Source organism: Mus caroli, chromosome 3 (assembly GCF_900094665.2).
Source record: "Mus caroli chromosome 3, CAROLI_EIJ_v1.1, whole genome shotgun sequence".
Classification (NCBI taxonomy): domain Eukaryota; kingdom Metazoa; phylum Chordata; class Mammalia; order Rodentia; family Muridae; genus Mus; species Mus caroli.
Genome location: NC_034572.1, coordinates 30,715,984 through 30,722,235, shown reverse-complemented (window position 1 = coordinate 30,722,235; position 6,252 = coordinate 30,715,984).

The following is a 6,252-nucleotide window of genomic DNA, read 5'->3' as shown; positions in this document are numbered from 1 at the left end:
AAATATGTAATAAAAAATATTTAAAAAAAAAAAAGAATTCAAAACCCACCCCTAAAGTGACATACTTCCACTAACAAGGGTGTATCTCCTCTAAAAAGAACATACCTTCTTACAGTGCCACTTCCCATGGACCAAACATATTCAAGCTACCATATCCATGTTTTAAGATACTTGAATCTACAATACTTAAAAGAAACTTATTTCATGATAATGATAAAAAGCTCTATTCTGAAAAGTATGTTGTCAGGTATATCCCCCCCCTCCACCGTGCTTAAATTATTTTGAAATTAAAAATGTCATATATTTAAGAAGTGGCAATAATGGATCCTTTGTTTGTGAACTTGTCCTTGATTCAAGTTTTTATTCGAACTTTAATGATACAAAGGTCAGCAAACTGATTTAAAATATCTATGGTGTGTTCACAAGTTGCTGTTATAATGCCTCATAGTATAAGCTCTGCTGGATCAGTTTCTTGGCCTTGCCAAACATATGGGTCAATCGTTTTGAGGAATCTTCAATAAAAGTTAAACTTTGTAGAATTATAAAAAAAAAAAAAAAAGAAGATAGCTTCTGGGTTAGGGATGGGCTATGTGTTCACTTCTCTTAGCTCTAGGACCCCAACTGCACAGACCTATGAAGGCCCTGCTGCCTCAGTCTCTCTGAATTCATATGTGCATCAATCCTGTTGATTTAGGGGCCTTGGTTTGCTTGGGTTTTTGTTTGTTTGTTTGTTTGTTTTTTGGTATCTTCCTTCTCCTCTGGCTCTTACACTCTTTTCAGCCTCTTTTATAGATTTCCTTGAACTTTGAGGAGAGGGATTTGATGGAAACATCCAATTTAGGGCTGAGTGTACCAAGCTCTCTCCCTCTCTGCAGACTGTCTGGTTGTGGGCATCAGTATTTGTTCCCAAATGCTGCAGGGGAAAGTTTCCCGGATGATGGCCGAGCTAAGGCACTGATCTATGAGAACAGCAGAATGTCATTAGGAGTCATTTTTATTGTCATGTGTTTAACTGTAGCATTTAGTTTTACCCTAGATCCCTGGACTATCTAGCCTCAAATCTCAGGCTCTTGGTCACCCAAGCAGAGTCAGGTATGGGTTTCATCTTGTGGTGAAGTGGGCCGCAAGTCAAATCAGACATTCGTTGGTTACTCCCACAAACTTTGTGTCACCATTACCCTAGCATATCTTGCAGTCCGGACACCACTGTAGACCAAAGGGTTTGTGGCTGGGATGGTGTTGAGGGCACAAAGGTCCTTGTATCTGCTGAGCCAAGAATGTTAATCATGCATGGTTGTTTTCTCAGTTGGGGGAGAGAAAATACCTGTATTCCATCTAGAAAGCTGAGAGTGGATATTGTTAATGACATAGTGACCTTTTTGCTATCTGTGGTGGCAGATCTCATCCACCTTTTGCTATAGAGTTAGACCTCACCCAAACTCCCTAGAATAATTACCCTAGACTCTCACTAGACCTTTATCTTTAGCTTCCAGGGTTAATAGAAACTATCCTTAGGAGAGATGTCACATATATCTTATGTACTTCTGACCTCTATGCTATCTTGGGGAGAGACCACATTAGATTCCAGGCCTTTTAGGGATAGAACATACCATCATGGCCACATGTGCTTTGCAAAGGAGTTTCTATTTAGTCACACCCTGACTTTCTTGTGCACCTGGACTTGGAATGATTGTTGCCTGGAAACTTTTCCCCCAAATTATCCTGTGTTTTAAAGACTTTCACTGAACAGCCTGGCTTTAGATTCCCTGAATCTAATCCAGGTTGATGAAGTCGATCTGAACTGAGTTTTCATTCCCATCTCTGCTTGGGTTCACTTCTCTGCCTGGACAACCACATGGTCACTTTCAGGTTGGTACTTACATTTCTCATAGGTAGTTTATAGAGTAATTTCCTGTACCAAATTCCCTAACACATGGGCATGAAGATTCTGTGTAGGCAACAGCAATTCTCTGTGATTAAGGTGTTGTCTTCAACAATGGGACCTTGCTGTTGGTATGTCCAGAGCAGTTTGTCTTGGCAACAGCCTGTGTTGATTAGGAATTCCCATGGGACATCTTTAGGCAACAACTTAGTTAGATGCAACCAAGCCTGGTACTGGGAGCTTCACTTGGTGATAAGAGTTGTCCCTTTATTATTTGGCAATTTCATTTAGGTCACCTTCATATATGTATGTATTTTAGGATGCTTCTACTGTATTAGGTTTCCATGCTGCCCCTGAAATGCCCCTTAATTTTAGCTGTCTCTCCTCATATTGCCTCCCTTGTCCCCCTCTTCCCTTCCAGTCCTCAGCTGACCCTCCTGTTCCAGCTCCACAGTCTATTTTTCTTTTCTAGGAAGATCTGTTGCCCCCTGCCTAGTCCCTTACTCTCTACCTAACCCCTGAGGTTCTATGGATTGTAGCTTGGTTATCATTGACTTAACAGTCAATATTCATATTTATCTTTTTGAGTTTGGGTACCTCACCAAGGATGTATTTTTCTATATTTTCCTATTCATTTGCCAGCAAATTTCATTATATCATTAAAAAATGGTCATGTAATATTCCATTATGTAAATGCTCCACCTTTTACTTATCATCTATTGAGAGATATCTAGGTAGTTTCCAATTTCTGGCTATAATCAAAGAACAGTGATGAATGTGGTTGAGGAGGCGTTTCTTGTGAAGCTGGATCTTGAGGTTGATTGATTCTCTCTTCCTATGGAACCACCAAGTGGTTAACAAACACTTGTACTCCTGCCAGCAATTGATGCATCATACCCTTACTCCACATCCTCAACAGCATGAGCTGTCTCCTGATTTATTGATCTTAGACATTCTGACAGGTGTAAAATAAAATCTCAAAGTACTTTTGATTTGGATTTCACTGATGACTAAGGATGTTAAACATTTCTTTATATGTTTTTCAGTCATTTGACTTTCTTCTTTGGGTAATTCAGTTTAGAACTGTATCCCATTTGGGGGTGGGGTGGGTGTAGTGAACTTTATTGATGGTATTCAAGAGAGTAGGGAGGGCTTCCTAGGCCCCTCCTGTTTTTATGTGGGTCCGGGATGGAAATTGTGAGGGAGTTGCTCAGTCTTGGGGGCCAAGTCGGGACAGGGACTCCTCAGCAACCAAGGGCCTCTCTCTTGCTCTCAGTGTCCTTGCTGGGGTGGGTGGTCCAGGGTTTCTTACTCCGTGGAGGCCGTGTAGGCCATGAGGTCCACCACCTTGTTCATTATCATACCAGGAAATGAGTTTTACAAAGTTATCACTGAGAGCAATGCCAGCCCCAGCATCAAAAGTGGAAGAGTGGGAGTTGCTGTTGAAGTTGCAGGAGACATCCTGGTCCTCAGTATAGCCCAGGATGCCCTTCAGTAGGCCCTCAGATGCCTGCTTCACCACCTTCTTGATGTCATCATACTTGGTAGGTTTCTCCAGGCGGCATGCCAGATCCACAATGGAAACATAGGTTTTAGGAACATGGAAGGCCATGCCAGTGAGATTCCTGTTCGGCTCTATGATGACCTTGCCCACAGCCTTGGCAGCACCAGTGGATACAGGGATGATGTTCTGGGCAGCCCCACAGTCATCATGCCACAGCTTTCCAGAGGGACCATCCCTCATCCACAGTCTTCTGAGTGGCAGTGATGGCATAGACTGAGGTCATGAGCCCTTCAACGATGCCAAAGTTGTCATGGATGACCTTGGCCAGGGGGGCTAAGCATTTGGTGGTGCAGGATGCATTGCTGACAATCTTGAGTGAGTTGCCATATTTCTCGTGGTTCACACACATTACAAACATGGGGGCATCAGCAGAAGGGGCAGAGATAATGACCCTTTTGTCCCGACTCTTCAAGTGGGGCCTGGCCTTCTCCATGGTGGTGAAGACACCAGTAGACTCCATGACATATTCAGCACTAGCATCACCACATTAGATGTTATCAGGATCTCACTCCTGGAAAATGGTGATGAGCTTCCTGTTGATGACAAGCTTCCCATTCTCAGCCTTGACTGCTGTTGAATTTGCCATGGATGAAGTCATACTGTAACATGTAGACCATGTAGTTGAGGTCAATGAAGGGGTAGTTGTTGGCAATAATCTCTATTTTGCCAAGTGCAGAGCAGAAGGCAGCCCTGGTAACTAGGCACCCAACACAGCCAAATCCGTTCACGATGACCTTCACCATCTTGTCTATGGGGCAAGGCTGGCACTGCACAAGAAGATGCAGATGTCCCTGGAACAGGGAGGAGCAGAGAGGCCTGTATCCCACTTAAATTGGGTTGTTTTCTTAATGCCTAGTTTTTTTGAGTTCCTTACATATTTCAGATCTGTAGCTGATGAAGATCTTTTCCCATTCTATAGGCTGCTGGTTTGCCCAAATGATTGTGTCCTCTGCTGTACTGAAACCTCTCAGTCTCTTAAGGTCCCACTTATCGTTGATCTCAGTGCCGGTACTAATGCTGTTCTGTCCAATTTAGGCTCTCTCCACATAATATTTGGCTATGAGTGTGTATCTGCTCCCATCAGCTAGCTGCTGGAGGAAGCCTCTCTGATGACAATAGGGCTAGGCACTGATGTGAGTTTAGCAGAATATCTTTAGGAATCATCTTATTGACAGTCCCCACCCCCACCCTCACTGCCTCTTTCCTGTCTCTGGGCTATCCAAGCCTCTGGCTCCTGGTCAGGCAGTGTCAGGTCCCAAATTAGACCAGGCTTTAGTTGGGCACTCCCACAAATTCTGTGCCTTATTGTCCCAGCACACCTTGCAGGCAGGCTAGATTGTAGGTGGAAGGTCTGGTGGGTGGATTTGTGTTCCGGTCCCACAGGAAGTTGCCTGGTTACAGAAGACAGCTGGTTCAGGCTCCATATCCTCCGTTACTAGGAGCCTTGGCTAGGGCCACCCTCATAGATTCCTGGGAGTTTCTCCTGTGCTAGGTCTCCACATTGCACCCCCTGCCATGCCCAATTCCAGTAAGTCTTTCTCTATACTTGCTCCCTCCATTCCTTCCTCCCAACTCGGATGATCCTTCTGGTTTCCATTGCCACTGGCGCCCAGACCCTCTGTAAAAATCTATTCTACTTCCCCCTTCCAGGGTGATACATGTGTCCCTCCCTTGAACTCTTTGTTACTTAGCCTTTATGGGTCTGTGGGTTGCACCATGATGAACATTTATTTAACAGCTAGTATCCACTTATATGTGAGTCTACACCATGTTAGTCTTTCTGGGCCTGGGTTAGCACACTCTGGATGACTTTTCCTAGTACCATCAATTTGCCTGCAAATTTCATGATGGAATTTTTTTTTGACAGCTAAGTAATATACCATTGTGTAATGCACTACATTTTCTGTATACAGCCACCTGTTGAGGGACATCTAGGTTGTTTCCAGTTTCTAGCTATTATAAATAAAGCTATGAACTTCATGCAAGTATTTTTGTGGTAGAATGGAGTATCTTTTGGGTATATTTCTAGAAGTGGCATAGCTGGTCTTGAGGCAGAGTGATTCTCAGTTTTCTGAGAATCCACCAAATTGATAGTAGTTGTACAAGTGTGCACTCCCACCAGCAATGGAGGAGTATTCTCCTTGCTCCACATCCTTGCCAACATGAGATGTTTCTTATGGTTTTTGATCTTAGCCATTCTGACAGATGTAAGATAAAATCTCAAAACAGTTTTTATTTGCATTTCCCTAATGGCTAAGGATGCTGAATGTTTTTCAGCTATTTACAAATAGAGAATTCTACTTAATGTACCCATTTTTAATAGGATCATTTTGTTTATGGTTTCATGAGTTCTTTATATATTTTGGATATTAGCCATTTATGGGATGTGGAGTTGGTGAAAATGTCTCCTCATTCTGTAGACTGACATTTTCTCTGGTTCCTTTGCTCTTTTTTTTTCTTTTTCATTCTCCTTTTTTTTTTTTTTTTTAAACTTGAACCAGTAACAAAAAAACCTTTATTTTGATCTCTCTCCCAGGGGAATAATAACCACAAAACTCAACATCACATTCATTTTGAAAATTAAAACAATCCAAAACAAGAGAAGTAAACTAAAATACTGTATCTGCCTATCCTTAGGCCTTTTCTTTCTTTTTTTTCCCTTTAAGTTTTATTGCATTATGATGAGAAAAGATATATAATTTCAATTTATCTGAATTTGTTAACATTTAAAAACATATTTTGAGTAAATAGACTTACATCACATTCTTCTTTCCCTTTTGTACCCCAACTCCTCCTGGAGAGCCCC